The following is a 22,583-nucleotide window of genomic DNA, read 5'->3' as shown; positions in this document are numbered from 1 at the left end:
CATGACCTTCAAATAGCTCTTTGAAGTTCAGGTTTACCTGTTTTCAAATAAAAGAAAAAACAAGTGGCCACTTATACCCCGCTTTTTGTTCACCATCTTGGTGCACTTACCCTCTTAATGAAGGTGAACCTACAGTGAAGATTGATAAACTTGATGGTTATTGGGTGAGATATGAAAACCTGAATATGGAAGAAGATTAAAGGATTACTGCATTCATGGAAAGGGTAAATGAGATTTAATGGGAATTCAATGTTGTAGTGGAACTCTGAGTGAAGATGAAATTGTTTCTAAATTTTTGATAGCCCTACCACCGACTTATAAATTGAAGGCTACTACTATTAATGAGTTGAGAAAAATGGCTAATACATGTGTCAACAAAGATACTTTGGTTGGGAAATTATCTTCTTTTGAGCTTGAAGAATTTGGACCTTCTAGAGCTATGAAGACTGAACCTACTTTTCATGCATCTGCATCAGGAACCGATAAGCAAGATTGGAAAGCTTTGTATGCAAAGGAATTGGATGATATGAAGAGAGAAGATGATGAGTTTGAGCAACTTGAAGCACTATTTGGTAGAAGAGTACCTAAAGGACCGATAGGAAGTAAGTATGAAGGAAAAACACCTTTTAAATGTTTTGTATGTAATAAGATCGGTCATTTTGCATCTAGATGTCTTGAAAGGAATTCAAGATCTAAAGAAAGAGTTAGAAGATATTTTAAGCCTAACCTTGGATATCAGAACAATTATAAGTATAGGAAAAACAAAGACAAATCATGCTACATAGAAAATGAGGAAGGCATTACTAATTTTGATGATGAATCGACAGAAGACTCTGCTAGTGGTTCTGACAATGGGAAGGAATGGGTGTTTTTGGCTATCAAGGAAGATGTTTTGGTACTGGAAGAGAATATATCTGAAGAGAAGGCACTTGCTGCTAAAATTGAAGAAAAGGATGAATGGGTAATTGATAGTGGTTGTTCACATCATATGACAGGAGATAAAGGGAAGTTTCTATCTTTGCAAGAATTTGATGGCGGTCTAGTTAGATTTGGAGATGACAAAGCATGTATGATCAAAGGGAAAGGAACTATATCATCGGATGGTAAGAACAATACTGACAATATTTATTATATTGAAGGTTTAAGGCATAATCTTTTGAGTGTAGGACAATTGGTGGATAAGGGATTTCAACTATAGTTCAAGGATGGAAAGTGCAAAATCATTAACAGATCTAGTTTGGAGATTGCAACCGATACACAAACAAAAGGTAATATATTTCATTTTAATTCTGGTGAGAAGACATGTTTGATTACATAGATTGATGAGAGTTGGCTATGGAATAAAAGGCTATGTCATGTGAATTTTGATTGCATTGTGAAGATTAGTTCAACTAAGGCAGTTAGAGATATACCTGATTATGAAGCCCTATAATCGGGTATGTAAAGAATGTCAAATGGGGAAATAGGTCATAACCTCTTTTAGGAGTATACAAGATAAATCTAACAATGTTCTTGATCTTATTCATACTAATTTGTGTGACCCTGCTAGACTTAAAAGTTTTCAAGGTTATAGATGTTTCATGCTAATCATTGATGATTATTCTAGAATGATGTGGGTTACTTTTCTAAAAGAAAAATCTGATGCATTTGAAAAGTTTAAGGCTAAAGTGGAAAATGAGACATGATTGAAGATTAAATTTTTGAGGTCAGATCATGGTGGAGAATTCACATCCGGTGAGTTTAATAACTTTTTTGAGAAGCATGGTATAAGAAGGCAATTTTATGCTCCCTGGACACCTCAACATAATGGAGTTGTGGAAAGAAAGAACAAAACTATCTTGGATGTTGCTAGAACAAATGATGGAAGCCAGTCTACCTCATATCTTTTGGAGAGAAGCAATGAGCACAACGGTTTATACATTCAGTAAAGTACATATCAAAGGAGAAACCGATAAGATACCTTATAAATTATGGTTTGACAATACACCTATAGTTAAGTATTTTAGAATCTTTGGTAGTAAATGTTATATCAGGAGAGATGATATCATTGGCAAATTTGATCCTAGATGTGATGAAGGCATATTCCTTGGTTATTCTAATGAAAGCAAGGCATATAGATGTTATAACAAGAGATTGCAGAGAATTGTGGAGAGTGCTAATGTCAAAGTGGATGAGCTGAATAGAGGACAAATCAAAGTTTATGAGAATGAACCGATAGTGGAAATGATTATATCTGAACTGGTAGCACCTTTACTGGAATAGAGTGTTGAACCAATTACTCCAGCAGTATAAAAAATTCTACAGTAACTGAAGAACCATGAAGAGGAACAGAGAGTCAGAAGACTCCTAGGTATGTGAGATTGAATCATTTAGAAGATCAGATCATTGGGGATAATAATAATGGATTAATGACAAGAAGAAGACTATCAACTAATGAGGTATGTTTAATTTCACAAGTTGAACCGGTATCAGTATTTGAGGCATGTAAAGATGAATATTGGTTGAAAGCTATAGAAGAAGAATTAGAACAGATTGAGAAAAATAACACATGGACTTTGGTTCCCCGACCTAAAAATAAGAATGTTATTGGAACTAAATGGGTTTTTAGGAATAAATTGAATGAGGATGGTTAATTTGTAAGGAATAAGGCTAGATTGGTTTGTAAAGGATATTCTTAGAAGAAAGGAATTGATTATGGAGAGACTTTTGCACCTGTAGCTAGGATTAAAGCTGAAAGATTAATTCTTGCCTATGTTGCCCATTAAAACTACAAGGTTTATTAGATGGATGTTAAGTGTGCATTTTTTAATGGGGATATTGATGAGGAATTTTACATTGAGCAACCTGATGGTTTTTCACTATTAGATGATACAAACATGGTTTGCAGGTTAAGGAAAGCTTTATATGGATTGAAACAAGCACCTAGAGCTTGGTATGCAAGGTTGGATAAATATATTTTGAAGTTTGGTTTTACTAAGGGTAATGCTGACATTAATTTATATTATAAGGTCACTGATGGGTAAGTGCACCAAGATGGTGAACAAAAAGGGGGTATAAGTGGCCACTTTTTTTTTTTTTTTCTTCTGAAAATAGGTAAATCTGAACTTCAAAGAGATATTTGAAGGCCACGCACTCAAAACTAGGAGTTGAGAAAATAATAATAATTTTAGTACTCTGAATCTAGTTTCTAAAATACTAATTTTTAAAAAAATTGGATAAGATTAAGAGGGTCAAACCTCTCTCGCACAAAAAATTGTTCTTGATTTTTTTAGAAAAATATAACATAGCTATTTTCGTGTGCTGCACAAAATATATAGTTAGATTTAGTATTTTGCAAAACCCTTTGGTAGGATGATATGTAAGATTGAGATCTAGAAGTTGTGTATTTTTTTGTAATTTTTCGTTGAGTATTTTTTTTAATGCTTTTTTTAAATAATCGAAAATGAAAACTTATTTTTTAAAATTGTATAGAATCTAGTGTAGAACAATAATATGTAATTTATTTTGAATTTGGTCAAGTATATCAAAATTTATTAAAAAAATGGTAAACATATGTCTGTGAGGACTATCAAGGCACTGGTAAAGAAAATTAAAGTTTACTATGCTAATGTTGTCCAAAACTAGAAAACTTTATATGGTTAGAAAGCTGAGAAGACGTGTGAGATTATAGTGGTAATTTTAGAGATACCCACTTGATCATTTGTAAACTTGATGATGATGAAGTTGAGAAATCATGTTGGAAGATGAAAAAAATGTGTAAAGGGACAAAAATGGAGGGAAAATGGGCTTGCAAGCCTTAGGGTCATTTTCCAACCCTCTTACCAAGACAAAACCCACATGGGTTATGATGTGCAAGATAACCCGCTCGAGTTTTGAAAAACAAAAAGTACCATTCATAGTTCTACATTACCCGTGCGGGTTATGTTAGAATCAATGACAATCCCAAAGACACTGAGAGGGGGGGTGAATCAGTGTCTAACCGGTTAGCAGAATATTTAAACTTATTAAGAACTTTGTATCCCAAAATAATGTACCGGTAAATAAGAATTAATGCAACAAATAAGAATAATAGAGACAACATAGAGAACACACCATAACACAAGATATTTAACGAGGAAACCCAGTGTGGTAAAAACCTCGGTGGGATTTGTGACCCACAATATTCAATCACTAGCCAATGAATAAATATTACTTACAATGAGGGGTCTGCACATGCAGGAAGGCTAGCAGCCTATAGCTCACTGCTCAATCACAGAACAAAAGTCTCACTAACTTACAAAATGGATTATCAAAATCCAATACAATGTACTGCTTCAGAGTAGCATCAACTATGTCAGGTTTAGTACTGGTTTAAGCTCAGTATATTACCATAACCTTCACTATCAACTATACCAAAATATCATCTATCCTCTCACCATCTCCTCTATCTCTTACTTACCTACACAATGACCTTTAAGATCTCATACATATATATGAGTCTTTTACAATATGCAGTATCTTCTTTTACAAAAGAAAATTACAATATAAAACAATAAACAAAGTTTATTCCATGTCGGCTAGAGTGTCAGTATGCATTATTGCCGCTGCTGGTGAAGTGCCTGCCGATGTATGTAGAAGTCTATTGCCGGTGTTGGTAATTGTCGGTGGGTTGACAGATGTTTGCCAGTTGGTTGCCAGTTGGTTGCCATCAATGACAACAATCTCCCCATTTGGCATTGATGGCAACACTCATGAGAAAAATCCAAAAACTGAAGTCCAAAAAGTTTCCAAAAAGATGTGCTCCCATTGAGAAAATGATCTCCTCTGAAGATGTATTTTTCTCCCCACTACTCCTCCTTTGACATCAATGACAAAGATTGTCAAAAATAGTCAAATGAGTTACAAAAATTTACCTCAAAGCCTATAACCGGTTGGTTACAATCTGAAAGATATCTGCCAAAACCAAATTCAAACTCTGCATAAACCTTTTGTTGTCCTTCAAAGTTGCTTCAGTTTGTTGGATCATGCCGGTGAGATAATGCATGTGATCTTCTGGTGATCGTTCTCCTTGAAGTAATTCCTTAGATATTCTATTCTCTGGGAAATAAGACTGTCCAACTTAGGACCAAGCTTATTTTTAAGCTCTCTAGAATTAGACCTTATCCTTGCCTTTTCTTTTTCAAGTTTATCTAATTTTTCTTCAAAACCTGCCTTTTCTTGCTCAAAAACTATTATGTGACCAGATGAACCAATTATGTTATCTGCTATGTCATCAATTTCCTTCTGTGTTTTATTGATCTCCTTGTTTATATCCTCTATTAGAAGGTGAGGTTTGCATGTTTCCCTATATAGCTCTTTGTACTCCAAAATAGTAGAGTTCAGTGCCGATAATAATGTATTCAGGTGTTCAGTGCACTTCTTTATGGTGTCATCAAAGAATTTGTTCTTCTCCTTTTCAGCTCTATCCTTTATTGTATCCTCATTCACTTTATCAACCGTTATTACATTATCAGCAATAAATTTGGACAATGTGTCCAATTTGCCTAAAGAATCCTTAATATGATCTATGTTGCAATTAAGTGCAATCAATTTAAGAATAGGTACAATGTTATCAATTGCCTTGTAGGCCAATACATTGCAATCCGTTATCTTTTTTATTGAATCCAAGAGTACCTCTGTAACATTTGTAGGTCTGGATTCACTTGATGTGCCCGATGTCTCACCAATTTCCTTTATTACCTCTATGCTTCTATCAGTTGTAGCCATTTTACTAGTGTTTACCTCTGGTGGATCAGTCTGTGTTTGCATCTCAAGTAGAAAAGGTTTCTTAGACTGTTTTGATGTCTCAGTTATTGCTGGTTTCTCTGCCTCAGTATGTACATCTGCCTCAGTAGGTTTCTCAGTAAGTTTTGTCGATATCTCAATCTCCAGTGGCCTTGTGCCAGCATTTGTTCCTTCAATAAGTTTCTCAGTTTCTAAAGGTTGCTCTATCTGGGTTGGGATGTCAACCTCAATAGTCTCTACTGGTTTCTCAACCAAGTTGCCACAGTCAACATTGTCATCCTTAACCTCTGCACTATCGTTGTCCACGATAATATTCACTTTCTGAGTGTCCATATTCATGGTGAATAGTATCTTAGATTTAGGATTAGTGTCATCATGTGTGACACCTTCAGTATCAATAACCGGTGGATCATTTGTATATATCAGTGCAATATCTAAAGGTGGCAGTAAATTATCAATGATCTTGATGTTTGGAATACCACCAACTTTCCCTTTTCCCTTGTCCTTATCCTTCTGATACACTTTAAATATTTTCTTTGGCCGGTTCATTTCCTCTTGTTTTCCCTTCTCCACAAAGAAATATCCCAGTTATCAATAGTTACATCTGCAATCTCTTTTACTCTTCCTGCCATTAAACTTACTTGCCGATGTCCACTAGCAAAAACAGATCGGTTAGCCTCAAAGATTAAGTCATCAATTTATTCTTTTGAATTCACAAGATATACAGCTAGAAGTTTCTCAACTTTTAGTTTCTTATCTAATTCCATCATTGCAATCCTTTTAGCTTCCAATCTCCTATATAGTTCATTGGGCAAGTCATCCACAACTTCAATAAAAACCTTTTTGTATATGTCCAGATGTAAAATAATACTGTTCTCAATGCTTTCCCTGTCAGAATCTTTAAATGTGTCATACAGTTGGTGTACATTTGCCTAATTTCCATCATCAATTATCTCATTCAATAAATCATATAAAGAAGGAGTAACAGGTTGTTGTTTCTTCTTTGGTGTTAACTTCTTTAGTGGTCCCCTTACTGCCTATTGTTTGTTCCTTAATGTCCTTGTTCTCTTAGGTGAAGGAGAGGGTACCGGTGAAGATTTTCTCTTTCTCCTTTCTACTCTTTTAAACTTAGCTGCCTTGTCACTGTCGATTCCAGAAGATGTGCCAACCAGTGAAATGTGTGCCTTCGGTTGAAGTCCTTCAAGCTCAGTAGCTGATATGCCACTGATGCTCATTACATTTTCTTTGATTTCCTTAACTTTCTTAGAAGCATCTCTCATACATTTTTCTCTTTTATTTCTTTCCTTCAATGTGTTTACATCACTTTCAATAGTTTCAACACTACCAAAAACTTGTTCTGATGGTTCTCTCGGTGCATCCAGTAATGCTTTAGTATATGTTTCCAAAATGTTAAGATCTACCTCATATCCCATTTCAGTCACCCAGACAGTCCTAAGGAGTACAAATTCCATTCATGTCTCATCTCTCTTGATAACAAAATAGATTTCTTTGTCATATTTATCCACTACACTTTGTGGTAGTCTTTTTCTAGTTTTCATTTTAGCTTGGAAAGTTTTGAAATATCCAATTATGTTGTCGTCTCTAGTAGTTCCCATGTCGGTAAAAGCTTCTTGTAATTGTTTCCCTACCGGTATATCATATCCAAAGCCTTTAGGTCCTATACCGGGGATTTCCTTAGTGAAATACAACATCAAACATACCAAAATATTTCCAAATCAAAATGTCCCTTTCTTATCTCCTTTAATCTTTTTCAAATTATCAATGAGTTCATCTTTTAGCCATTCACACACATCTATCATTGCATTGTTGTTAACCATCTCATAAGCACTGTTTATACAAAGACTAGAAACTGAATTTAGCTTGTTAGCATGTGTAGTCTTGTAACCTAGCACTATACTCACAAATCTCACATTGATGTCTTTGATATCATTCACTCTTAGTGATCTATTGTCAGATGTTGCTTTGGTTAGGGTCATCACTTTGTTGTTAGGGATCTTCTTTGGTTTTTTAGGTCTATTGTCGGTTGAGGGTAAACCAGTTACTGCCCTAATTGCTTGGCAAGTAAATTTGTAGACATAATCCAACCATAAAAATTCTCCTTGTGCTCTACTCAAGACAATTCTTACTACTTCTTCCAAAAATTGGGGAATGTTAAGTATTTCCACAAAGCCTAGAGTTTCTATAATCTTGTGTTCGGGTTTGACAACACCATTTTCATCACAAATCACCTTAGTATACATTTTCATCAATTCTTTAGAACCTTGTTCTTCTATATTACAATGTACATAAATCCTAGGGTCTTCTGCAAAAGCTACACCTTTAGGAATTTTCAAAAATGCCCCTACAGAGTCATCTTTCTTGGCAATCTCGGGAATTATTTTAAATACGGGCCTAGGGTGTTTCACATTTTCCACAATAGTAGGGTTCCGAATAAACTCAGGAGCAGAAGAAGAAGCCATTGAAAAATACCTTTAGCTGCTCCAAAATATTTTGAATTCTTGAAAGAAATCACTCTGCACCTTTGCCTTGAATGCCTTCACTCTGTTTTCATGCTCTCTGCTAATTTGAATGCTCGGTGAGTTCAAAAAGAGGGAAATTAGTTGATTTATAATGACATTTCTCTTACCAATCGCATTAAATGCTTGTCATTTAAGTAAAAACTTAACACATCTGTTGGTAAATAAGAAAGCTATCTTCTCACCATCGACCAAGGGTAATCTGCATGATTTTCAACTTACTACAATACCCCCAAAGGGTTACTTCTTAGTTGGATGAAGAATCTCCTGCCGGTGGAGGATTATTCAGTTCTACCGGTATAGAGATAGTTTCATCAACATTTTGTTCTCTCTTCCTAATCCACTGTTTTGAAAATTCTTGCTTTACCTCATCTCCCTTTTCTTTCCCTTTCAAACTGGATCCTTTATGGTTCGTCGGTGAAGTCTTGCTTCTACAAAATTTGGCAATATGTTCAATTTTGTTACAAGCATAACAAGTCACATTATTCCTTTGAATAGCCTTTCCATATCCTACGCCGGTTTGTGTTCTGCATTGGTCAGATAAGTGTCCATATCTTCCACAAACATAGCATTTCACATTCATTCTGCAATTTTATGAATTTTGACCAACTTTTTTGCATTTGGAACATTGATCGGTGGGTGCATTAATATTCTGATTATTTCTAAATCTACATTGATTTTCTCTATGACCATATTTGTTGCAATGTTGGCATATGCACACTTCAATGAGACATTGTATGTGATTGAAGGTTTTTTCATTGATGGCAACCTTACAATCCTATGGCACCAGCAAGGCATTACACCGGCAAGATAGTTCAATGACATCAACAAAATACATTCTACACCGGCACTCAAAACACCGACACCGACATAGAGAAAGGAAGCATACCGGCACAGAGGCCAACAAGATTTTTGATATATTATATTTTGTTTATTATTTGAAAAACTTTGTAAGCCGACTTGATATCATTGTAAAATGACTCTTATATATAAAAGAGATCATTGTAGACATTTTGTAAGAAAGTTAAGGAAGTGTAGTAAGCGAAGAAAAAGATTAGGTAGACCTATTATGCAAAATATAGGTTAAGGGTTTATATGTAAAGAACAGAGCAGAAACTGGTACTAAATCTAGCATTGAAGATGCTATTGTAAAGTAGTACAAGTTATTAGATTTGTATAATCCACATTGTAAGTCAGTGAGACTTCCCATTTGAGCAGTGAGCTCTAGGTAGTTGGCCTTCCTGCATGTGCAGGCCCCTATTGTAAGTAATATTCTCTTATTGGCCAATAAGTGAATATTGTGGGTCACAAATCCCATCGAGGTTTTTTACCACACCGGGTTTCCTCATTAAAACATTGTGTTATGGTGTGATTTTCATGTGGTTTCTTTCATTTTTGTTTATTGCATTATTTCTTGCATACCGGTACACTGTTACAATATGTTCTGCATGTTTTAAGTTGAGAAATTCTAATTACTAGTTAGAGACTGATTCATCCCCCCTCTCAGTATTTGTGAGCTTCCTAACAATTGGTATCAGAGCCTGGTCCTCTATTTTCAGAAGCCTAATAGCTTGAGGAAGATCTTGACATTGGTAAAGATGGAAAATCTAATGAAGCAACTTGAAGTAGCTCTCTCAGACTATGATGCAGAAAAATTGAAAAATATCAAACTAGAAGATGATCTAAAAGCAACTCAGGATATCATTCAGGCACTTCAAGAGAATCTTACTATTGCAAGAAATAAGAGGAGAACTTTGTGAAAACATGCAAAATGAGAATGATGAAAAGGAATCACTTAATGATATGTTAAGTAAGCTGAAACTGGAGAACATAACTAAAAAGAATGAGATGCAGGATATGACTATGAGATTTTGTAAAGAGATTGAAGATAGGAAGAAGAATGAAGAATAATTGACCAGAAGACTAAGTGATGCAGCGAATGAGAACACAAGACTTAGCTATGAAAATGATCTATTATAGACAAATCTGATGCAAACTCAGAATGACTCCAATGAACTGATGAGACAGAAAGAAGTCTTAGAAAGAGAACTAGAAACTGCAAATCAACATAAAGAAAAATTCAAGAAAAGCTCAGAGGAACTTGGCAACTTGCTGAAGAATCAAAAACCTAAAGGTGATACTTCTGGAATTGGCTTTGAAGTTGGTGAAAGCTCCGGTACTGCAAACACATAGGATCATAGCAAACCGGTAAGGCAACCTAATGCTTATAAATTCAATGGAAAATGCTTTAACTGTAATAAGTATGACCTCATAGAGCAAATGAATGTAGATCTAGAAATTATCAGAATATCAACACACCCATCGATCAATGTTCTAAATGCAACAAAGTTGGTCACAATTCTGAGAATTGCAGAATGAATGTGAGATGCTATGTTTGTGGAAGATTTGGACATTTATCTAATCAATGCAGAACACAAACCGGCATAGGTTATGGGAAAGCTATTCAAAAGAATAATGTAACTTGTTATGCATGTAACAAGATTGGGCATATTGCAAAATTCTGTAGAAGTAAAGGATCATTGGTAGACAACAAAAGTTCTAGCTTGAAAGGTAAAGAAAAAGTTGAAGAGGTTAAGCAAGAATTCTCAAAACAATGGATTAGAAAATCTGATCTAAATATTGGAAATACACCTCCACTGGTAGAACCAATCAATGCTTCACCGGTAGGACAAAGTGATGCTTCATCGGCAGGACAGAGTGATGCTCCACCGGCAGGAAGTTCTTCATCAAATTGAAAAAAGTTTCCTTGAGGGTTTGGTGATCTAATGACACATGTGTTATTATTCCCTCGGTTAGAGATGAGAAGTTGGAAACTAATTTATTACTGGTAGACAATGTTAAGTGAATACTTAACCAGCATGCATTAAATGTGGTAGATGACAAAAAGTAACACTATAAATTTGTGGTTTTGGCTCCATTTCATTTTACCGAGATTTCAAACCTACGAAGAGCATGAAGATTCTGAGCTAAGGAATTTCGAGCATCCACCTCTGCACTTGAATATATAGTAAACCCTACTATTGTTGAAGTTGTAAAAAAACCTAGGCCCATATTTCAATTAGTTCCTGAGGTAGCAAAGAAAGATGATACTTTAGGTGCTTTTTCTCAAATTCCTAAGGGAGTTGTTTATGCTGAAGACCCCAGAATTTACATTCACTGCAACATTGAGGAACTAGGAGATGAAGAGATTAAAACCATGTTTAAATCTATCCTATGTGATGAATCCAGCAATGTAAAAGATGAACATAAGATCATTGAAACCCTAGGATTTACAGAGATCCTTAGCATTCTTGAATTCCCCAAGGATGTGATTAGGATAGTCTTAAGTAGGGTACATGGTGATTTTTTCTGGTTAGATGCAATTCACAAAATCACCAAGGAAGCTGTGAAAGCTGTCATAGGGTTACCGACCATCGGTAAAAGGCCAAACAAGACTAAGAAGGTTTCCAATGACCTAGTTATGAACCTAACTGGTGCAACATCCGACAGAAGGTCCTTAAGAGTCAATGATGTAAAAGATACTAATGTAAGATTTATCAACATGATATTAGGATATAAGGCAACTCATGCAAACAGACTCAATTCAGTATCAAGTCTATGCATTAAGAGTGCTTATAACATGGTCACAGATAATGCAAAGATTGATGTATGTGAGTGGTTGAAGGACGAATTAATTGACAACTTAGGCAAGATTAAGAAGGACAAGAAAGGAACTTTTAGGTTTGGAAATCTACTAGTATGTCTGATGCTACATATAACCAAACAGGTTCCCGGTATAGGCTACAAAGAACTTGGATATGATATACTGGTAGGTAAACAACTAACAAAACTATTCAATAATATGGGAGAAGATAAGGAAAATAATATCCATGATTTCTTTCAAGCACTTAAGGCCAAAATGAAGAAAAGAATCCGATTATCACAAAAGATTGTTGACAAATATAAGGATGAAATATGTTTTGTAATAAAAAAGGATGAAATCTGGATGGAAGCAGTCATCCCTAGGACAATCTGGGTAACAGAAATGGGCTATGAAACAGATGACCTTATCATTGAAACTTATGCTAAAGCACTTCTGGAAGCCCCTAAAGAACCTAAGGAAGAAGTATTTGGTAGTGCAGAAACTATTGAAAGACAAATACAATCCCATAAAAGAGTGAAAAAGGTAGAGGCAGTTGTAAGAAGAGGTTCTACACAAGCAAAGGAAATCAAGGATAACGTAATGAAACAAACCAGTGTAACAGAGGATGAGTTAGTAGCTCCACAACCTGAAACTCACCTATCACCGGTAGGAACATCTTCAGAGAATGACATGCCTGCAACTTTCAAGAGAGTTGTAAGGAAAATATATCCCTCACCGGCAACCACACCCTCACCTAGGAGGACAAGACAAAAACAACAAGCAGTGAGAAAGGCTACACCAAAGAAGAAACTGACACCCAAGAAGAAGAAGAGAACAAAACAAAACCTGGCTCCTCTTGACATACTGTTGAATGAAATTATAGAGGAAGGGAAACTGAAGAATATAGAGAAATTATATGACACTCTAACAACTGATGAAAAAGAACAAGTAGAAAATAGTGTTATATTGCATATGGACATGTATAATAAATTTTTGATGGAAGTAGTAGATGAAGTACCAGATGACCTGTTTAAGAGATTTGAAGTAAGAAGACAAGCAATAATAGAACTTGACAAGAAAATAAAGATAGAAAAGCTACTTGCTATATACCCGGTGAATTCACCCAAAGAAATTGATGACTTAATTGCTAAAGCCAACCATTCAGTATTTTCTACTGCACACCGACACATTGCTTTAATGGTTGGAAGAGTTAATGAGGTGACTGAGGAGACAAAAAATGCATGGGACATTTTCCTAGTGGAAAAAGAAAAACAAGAAGAATACATGAGCCACAAACCTATAAAGGTATATCAGAAAGAAAGAGACAAGGGTAAAGGTAAAGTTGGTGGACCACCTAGTATCAAGGTTAAAGATAATTTACCCCCACCTCCTTTGATTACTCCACTGGTAACAACCATAGCTACAAAAGATCAACCGGTAGTTGAAAGTATCGATGTAGAGGATGTAAATCCTAATCCTGAAGTCTTATATACAGTGGATGCTGATACTCAAAAGATCAACATTGTGGTAGTCAAAGATACAACTGATAAGACTGACATGGCTAGTGAGCCTCTGGCAGATGAGCAAACTATTAAAACACAAGAGAAACTGGGAGATGACAAAGAACAACAGGTAGAAACTCAGACTCAGACTGAGACAATGCAACAAATAGAGAAACAAACAGAGCAAAAGGCTCCGGAGTAGGAACAACAACAGGTACAAGAACAGGTTCATGAGGAAACAGTGCAACCGACAACTAGAGAAGTAGAAAAACCATTGCTTAAGGAAATGCAGACACAAATAGACCTACCAGAGGTCAATACAAGCTTGGTTACTTCCACCGGTGGTACTCAAAATGTAGGTTCCTCATCATCAAGCTACAAATCAACTAATGTGACTAAAGTACTTTTAGATTCAATTAAAAGGATAACAGATTGCAACTCACAAGCTTATAAGGCAATAGATGACACCATCCCAATTTTGAAGGTAATTGCTCCTAACTGTAATATAGACAATAAAGATTCTTTAGGACAACTTGATACCTTGTGTAAATATATCACAGAAAACATTGAGAAAATAAAGGAAGAGACATTGAAGGATAAATTGGAAATTGAAAAACAAAGATTCTTTGATGAGCAGATAAAGAAGTGTACTAGGGATTTTGACACACTTCTACCATAACTGTGTAATTTATTGAAACAGTACAAAACTCTGTACAAAGACACCTATAAGACAAACTTTTTGACTGTAGACATAGATAAGAAAATAAGCAAGGTACAAGATGAAATCAATAAACTTGCTGATAATTTTGTTAACTCACCTGATACATTATCAGTTTTTGAGAAAAAGATAACAAATTTTGAGGAAGAATTACTTAAATTAGAAAGATAAAATGAGAGAATAGTGAATAAGGCAAAGCATCTGAGATTAAAACTGAGTCCAAGATTGGACTATCTAGCATCATTTCGGAAGGAAATATCTGAGGGACTGATACAGGGACAAAAAACACCGACAGAGCATTTGCAGCATCTCACCGGTACAGCTAAAAGAATAGAGACAACAATAAGAGACAGTAAAAAGTTTATGGAGAGTATAAACTTGATTTTGGTGGATCTATTTCAAATTGTAACTACCCAGTTACATGGTTGAAACTACAAACTCTACTGACATCTTGAGAGCCTTTGTCATTGATGCCAAAGGAGGAGTAGTGGTATGAGAAAATTCAAATATCACAGGAATCATATGCTCAGGGGGAGCACACATTTTTGGTAACATTTTTGGACTTCACATTTTTTGATACACTTTTGAAATTTCTCATGAGTGTTTCCATCAATGCCAAAGGGGGAGATTGTTGGCATATGCACACTTCAATGAGACATTGTATGTGATTGAAGGTTTTGTCATTGATGGCAACCTTACAATCCTATGGCACTGGCAAGGCATTACACCGGCAAGGCATTACACCAGCAAGATAGTTCACCAGCATCAGCAGAACACATTCTACACTGGCACTCAAAACATCGGCACCGGCACAGAGAAAGGAAGCATACTGGCACAGAGGCCGACAGGATTTTTAATATATTATATTTTATTTATTATTTGAAAAACTTTGTAAGCTGACTTGATATAATTATAAAATGACTCTTATATATAAAAGAGATCATTGTAGACATTTTGTAAGAAAGTTAAGGAAGTGTAGTAAGTGAAGAAAAAGATTAGGCAGACCTATTATGCGAAATATAGGTTAAGGGGTATATGTAAAGAACAGAGCAGAAACCAGTACTGAATCTAGCATTGAAGATGCTATTGTAAAGCAGTACAAGTTATTAGATTTGTATAATCCACATTATAAGTCAATGAGACTTCCCATTTGAGCAGTGAGCTCTAGGCAGTTGGCCTTCCTGCATGTGCAGGCCCCTATTGTAAGTAATATTCTCTTATTGGCCAGTAAGTGAATATTGTGGGTCACAAATCCCATCGAGGTTTTTTCCCACACCGGGTTTCCTCATTAAAACATTGTGTTATGGTGTGACTTTCATGTGGTTTCTTTCATTTCTGTTTATTGCATTATTTCTTGCATACTGGTACACTGTTACAATATGTTCTGCATGTTTTAAGTTGAGAAATTCTAATTACCAGTTAGATACCAATTCACCCCCCCTCTCAGTATCTGTGAGTTTCCTAACATGCAATTGAAACATTTGCCATTAAACTTATAAGCATTAGGTTGTCTTACTGGTTTGTTCTGTTCTAGATTGTTTGCAGTACTAGAACTTTCTCCAACTTCAAATCCAAGTCCATTTGTATCTCCATTAGGTTTCTGACTTTTCAGCATGTCATCAAGCTCCTTTGAACTTTTCTTGAATTTCTCTTTGTGTTGATTTGCAGTAGATAACTCATTTTCTAGAATTTCCTTTTGTCTCACAAGCTCAGTTTTATCATGTTGCATGTGAATTAGATTTGTCTTCAACATATCATTTTCATGACTATATTAGATTTTCATTTCCAGCATCATTGAGTCTCCTAGTCAAATCTTCTTCATTCTTCTTCCTGTCTTCGATTTCTTTACATAACCTCATAGTCATATCTTGCATTTCATTCTTCATATTATTGTTTTCCTGTCTCAACTTGTTTGCAAGTTCATTAAGAGTTTATTTTTCCTCATCATCTTTCCGCATCTTCTCATGAAGTTGTTTTCTTTTGCTTTGTGCAATAGCAAGGTTCTCCTGAAGTCCTTTAATGAATTCCTGTGTAGTCCTTAGATCATATTCAAGTTTGATATTCTTCAATTTCTCTGCATCATAATCTACAAGAGCTCCTTCCAATTGTTTTCTTAAGTTCTCCATCTGTACCGGTGTCAGAATCTTCCTCAAGTTGTTAGGCTTTTGAAAATAGAGGACCAGGCTCTGATACCAATTGTTAAAATCAATGATAGTCCCAAAGACACCAAGAGGGGGAGGGTGAATCAGTGTCTAACTGGTTAGCATAATATTTAAACTTATTAAGAACTTTGTATCCCAAAACAGTGTATCGGTAAATAAAAATTAATGCAACAAATAAGAATAACAGAGACAACATAGACAACACACCATAACACAAGATGTTTAACTAGGAAACTCGGTGTGGGAAAAACCTCGGTGGGATTTGTGACCCACAATATTCACTCAGTGGCTAATGAATAAATATTACTTACAATGAGGCACCTGCACATGTAGGAAGGCTAGCAGCCTAGAGCTCACTACTCAATCATAGAACAAAAGTCTCACTGACTTACAAAATGGATTATCAAAATCCAATACAATTTACTACTTCAGATCAACATCAACTATGTTAGGTTCAGTACCAGTTTAATCTCAGTCTATTACCAAAACCTTCGCTATCAACTATATCAAAATATCGTCTATCCTCTCATCATCTCCTCTATCTCTTACTTACTTACCTACAAAATGACCTATAAGATCTCATGCATATATATGAGTCTTTTACAATATTCCATGTCGACTTTTACAAAAGATAATTACAATATAAAACAATAAACAAAGTTTATTCCATGTCGGCTAGAGTGTCGATATGCATTATTGCCACTGTCGGTGAAGTGCCTGCTGGTGTATGTAGAAGTCTATTGCCGGTGTCGGTAACTACCGGTGGGTTGATAGATGTTTGCCAATTGGTTGCCATCAATGACAAAATCTACTATTCTCATAAGATTGTAGAATGCCAGCAGGTTATGTAGAACTAAAACCATCATTTTGAGTTTCACAAAACCCATATGGGTTATGAAAAACCATCATTTTGAGTTTCACAAAACTAGTACGAGCTATGAAAAAAATTATTTTGAGTTTCACAAAACCAATACAAGCTATGAAAAACATTATTTTGAGTTTCACAAAACCCGTATGAGTTATGAAAAACCATCATTTTGAGTTTCACAAAACCAATACGGGTTATGAAAAATATCATTTTGAGTTTCACAAAACCCGTAAAGGTAATGAAGATATATAAATGTATGTTTGTAAACTTAGCATTTACTACACATATGTATAGATATACATATATAATATGTGTTTATTTATGTATATATGCATATCTATAGTTATATATACATATATATATATATATATATATATATATATGTGTTTGTATACATGCATGTATCTCTTCTTTTCCTCTCTCATATTCCTTCCCCCATCACCGTCTTTGTCTATTATGAGCCCTAATTATCCTTCTTGAGCTCTATCCCATCTCTCTCCACCTCACACTTCTCTCTTTTTCGAGTCTCTCACGCTCTTCTCCTCGTTCTCTCTCTACCTCATGTCTCTCACCCTCTCTCTCTCTCTCTCTCTCTCTCTCTCTCTCGCGTTATCCTATCCTATTGTCACCCTCTCCCCCTTCTCTCTTTCTTGCCCCCTACCTCTCCCTCTCCCACTCACCCTCTCGTTATCTTATCCTATTCTCTCTCCCCCTCCCCCTCTCTTGACCCTATTCTCTCTCTCACTCTCTCCCCCTTCCCCCTCTCTTGACCCTACTCACTCTCTCTCTATCTCTGTCTCTCTCTCCTATTCTCCCCATCTATGCCCTCTCTTTCTCTTCGTCTCCCTCTCTTGTCTCTCTCTCCCCCTCTCCTTATCCTATTCTCTCCCTGTCTTCTTATCCCCTATTCTCTATATTACCCCCTCTCCCCCTACTCTCTCTCTAACTGTCTCTCTCACCCCCTCTCCTTATCCTATTCTTTCTCTCTCTCTCTCTCTCTCTCTCTCTCTCTCTCTCTCTCTCTCCCTCTCCCTCTCTCCCTCTCCCTCTCCCTCTCTCTCTCTCTCTCAATCCTATTCTCACCCTCTCTTCCTATCCCCTTCTCTCTTTGACTCTAACTCTCTCCCTCCCCCTCTCCTTATCCTATTCTATCACTCTCTTCCTACCCCCTAATCTCTCTCTCTCTCTCTCTAATTCTCTCTCTCCCTCCCCCTCTCCCTATCCTATTCTCTCCCTCTCTTCCTATCCCATTATCTCTCTTCCTATCCCTCTCTTAATCCTATTCTTACCCTCTCTCCCTTCTCTTTCTTTCCCTATCTCTATCCCTCTCTTCCTATCCCCTTCTCTCTTTGTCTCTAACTCTCTCTCCCTCCCCCTCTTTTTATCCTATTCCCTCTCTCTCTCTCTCTATATATATATATCCCCTTCTCTCTCTGTCTCTAACTCTCTCTCCCTACCCCTCTCCTTATAATATTTTATCCCTCTCTCTACCCCCTACTCTCTCTCTCTCTCCCTCCTCGCCCTACTCTCTCTCTCTCTCTCTCTCTCCCTCTCTCTCTCTCAATCCTAATCTCACCCTCTCTCCCTTATCTTTCTTTCCCTATCTCTCTCCCTCTCTCCCTCTCTTCCTATCCCCTTCTCTCTCTATCTCTAACTCTCTCTCCCTCCATCTCTCTCTCCCTCTCTTAATCCTATTCTCACCCTCTCTCTCTCTCTCTCTCTCTCTCTCTCTCCTCCTATCCTATCCTCTCTCTGTCTCTAACTCTCTCCCTCTCCCTCTCTTAATCCTATTCTCCCCCTCTCTCCCTTCTATTTCCCTCTCTCTCTCTCTCTCTCTCTCTCACAATCCTATTCTCACCCTCTCTCCCTTCTCTTTCTTTACCTATCTCTCTCCCTCTCTTCCGGATAAGTAACCAGGATATTCCCATCTGATGATTGTTCTTCAATCTTCCTAACCCATCTTTGAGTATGATCTTGTCAGATTTCACTAACCTTTTCTTTTCCTTTCTCATTTGATCCTCCATTACTAATTGGTGGATTTCTGCTTCTACAGAACTTAGCAATATGTCCAACCTCATTACATGCATAACATGTAACATTGTTCTTTTGAATTTCTTTTCTAAAAATGGTGAAATTGCTTGACCTGCATTGATCAGCCATATGTCCAAATTTTCCACATGCATAGCATGTAACATTCATTCTACAATCTTTTGTCTTATGACCAAATTTATTACATTTAGAACATTTATCGGGAGTAGAATCAGGGTTCTGATTTTCTTTGTTTCTATATTACCTAGCTGTGTGACCAAATCTATTGCAAACAAAACATCTACCATTGAATTTATAAGCATTAAATTGTCTTACCAGTGCCTTATGGTTTTGATCTTCATTAGCAGTACCGGAACTCTGTCCTTGCTCAAATCCAAGTCCACTGGAATCTCCAATCTATCTTTGTCTCATCAATAACTCATCTAGCTATGCTGAGCTAATCTTGAATTTTTATTTATACTCACTTGTAGTAGTTAAGTCTTCTCTCGAAATTATCATTTGTCTCTCAAGCTCTTGTTCATTACTTTGGGATTGTACCAAATCAGTTCTCAACATATCATTTTTGTGAACCAACCTACTACATTCTTCAAATTTGTTCTTCAGGGATACAACAAGATTTTCTTCCTTTTTCTTTATGTCCTCAATATCCTTAGACATATTTATAGTTATAAATTGCATTTCATTTTTCATAACCATGTTCTCCTAACTCAATTTTTGACATTGTTCCTTAAGTGCATCTTTCTCTTCATCATCCTAACTTTGCAAAAGTTCCTTCCTCCTAGCTTGAACAAATGATAGCATCTCTTGTAGGACAAGAATGAATTCCTTAGCAAAATTCAATTCTTCTTGTAGCTTTAAGTTCTTCAACCTTTCAGCATCATAATCTTCAAGTTCCATCTCAGGTTGCTTCTCCAAAGCCATATCCATGGATTCTAGTTTTAGGATCTTCCTCAAGCTGTTAAACTTCCTCTGAGGCACAAGGCTCTGGTACCAATAATACTGAGAGGAGGGGAGAATCAATGTTATAGCGGAATGATAATTTTTAGCCTTATTAAAATATGCATACACCAACCAGTATACTGGTATATACATAATTGAAAGAAGTAAAGCAACCAATGAGCCAATCAAATAAATGAGAACCATAACGCACAGATTTATATGTGGAAAAACTCAAAGAGGAAAAACCATGGTGGGATTTGTGACCCATAATATCAATTCACTGGCCATATGAAGAGATATTACAAAATATGAGGGGTCTGCACTTGCAGAAAGACTTACAGCCTAGAGCACACTGCTCAATCACAAAAGGAGCCTCACTGACTACATAAAATTCTAGACTACAATATGGAGAAATGTGAACTTCTAAGATAGAATCTTCTATGCCAGAATATAGTTCCAATTTAATCTTTGTCTAATCTGGTCTGAAACCCTAAACCCTTTACCGAAAAAACCCTTAAAATAATTTCCTCACATATATGATATCTCTGATATATCATATTACATTCGCATATCCATAATCTCCTATCTCATGTCTCTTTTATGTATATCTCTCATTTATCAAAATGATCTATCAAACTAACTTATATACCCTATATAACTTTACATGCCTAATGTTGGCTTACAAAGATATATACAATATTAGATTACATATTGGCCAGATAACATAAATGCATAAACATTAAAATCAATTTTCGATGCCGGATCCAAGATATGTCGGCCTCCAATACCGATAACCTTTACTAAACCATGTCGGCCTACATTGTTGGTGACCAAATAAATCCTTCTATCTTGCCGATGCTGGTGTCGGTGTAGTATTTGTAAAGTTCCCGCCGGTACACCATAGAACCAAAAAATGAAGCCGAAACACAATACCATGTTGCCATCAATGACAACATAGTGAAACCAGCCAATTGAGTGTCAATTGCCAACAGTTCTGATATGTTAAATACCAATGGATGTCTCCCCTAATATTTGCATGACACATAAAACCCCTCATTTTGAGGGCTATGAGGCCTCTTAATTTAGAAAACCACCACATGTATAGCCACAAGTATATCCCCAAAATTTGGCTAAAAACCCATTGTTGTAGAGGTCAAAATCCCATTTGCTTATTGGTGCAAGAGGTCAGACCTCTGAAGCCATCCTACATCATACTTTTTAAAGTAGAGATAGATGTCCCCTTGTTCATAAGATCTTTAGACCTTTAGGGTATGAAATTTTTGTATGCCCAAGAAGTGAGTGATGTTGTTGTTGGCATGATTGGCATAACTGATGTAGATGAATAATGATGACTGAACTGGTAAAAAACTATTCGTGATGACATTGCGATGAAGAGATTGACATTGATATTGATCAGTTATTTGTGTTGTCATTGATGGCAACTGATGTTTACTATGTTGTATTTTGTCATCTTAGTATTTTTGGTCTATCGGAAAGAGCTTACCGATAAAGAAACAAGAAACTGGGAATAAGGATCTTAACCGGTAAATGGGTATGTGCACAAAGATGGTGATTAGAAAAGTGGACACCACCTTAAAAAAAATGAAAAAACAAGTACCGCGTATGTGGTATTAAAATTTGAAATCACTGCATATGCGCTTAGGTCCATTGTCCCTGAGCCTAAAGCAAAGTTATCATGTACGTGATGTGTTTAGGAAAGTAACTGCGTACATGGTACTTGTTAGAAAAAGTTTCTTTTAAAACAACTGGGTCTTATTTTCCCTGCGACCGCAATGTTTTTACCTTCATTTTTCCCACAAAACCGTGAACGGGCTTCCACATTTCTCCACGAAAAGCTATGAATCAAGGTTAGTTTTGCTTAATTTTTGTTTTTCTTTCTCATTTATTCAAAAAAATTTATGTTTTGAATTTAAGTTCGTTTATTTTGATTAGGTTTTTTTATTTTTTGTTTCAAAAACTAGATTCTAATAATCCACAACAACAACAACAAGATGCACCTCCTGAAAACCCACAAGATAAATCTGTAGCTCCTCCTTTTGACCGTCCACCTAATACACATGAGCAATTGATTAATCAGTTAAGGAAAAACATGTCTAAAATAAATAGATTGATTAATAAATTGAAAATATTTGAGCTTGAGCATCATAAATCCCTCGCCACTAGCCTGGAAACTTTAGGTAGTGGTGCTACAACCGTTTCCACACAAATTAAAAAATGGGGAAACTTTAGGGATATGTTTCGTCAATACTATGCTAGTGGGTTATCATACGAGGGAGTGAAAAAAAAAAATATTAGTAAACAACAAATATGTGCCCTTTTTTAAATCCTAAAACTGGTCAGTCGTTACCTCTTAATGCAAAGAGGTTTCCCATACATTGGTG

The sequence above is a fragment of the Cryptomeria japonica genome, chromosome 5, assembly GCF_030272615.1.
Source record: "Cryptomeria japonica chromosome 5, Sugi_1.0, whole genome shotgun sequence".
NCBI lineage: Eukaryota > Viridiplantae > Streptophyta > Pinopsida > Cupressales > Cupressaceae > Cryptomeria > Cryptomeria japonica.
This window is presented reverse-complemented; position numbering follows the sequence as displayed.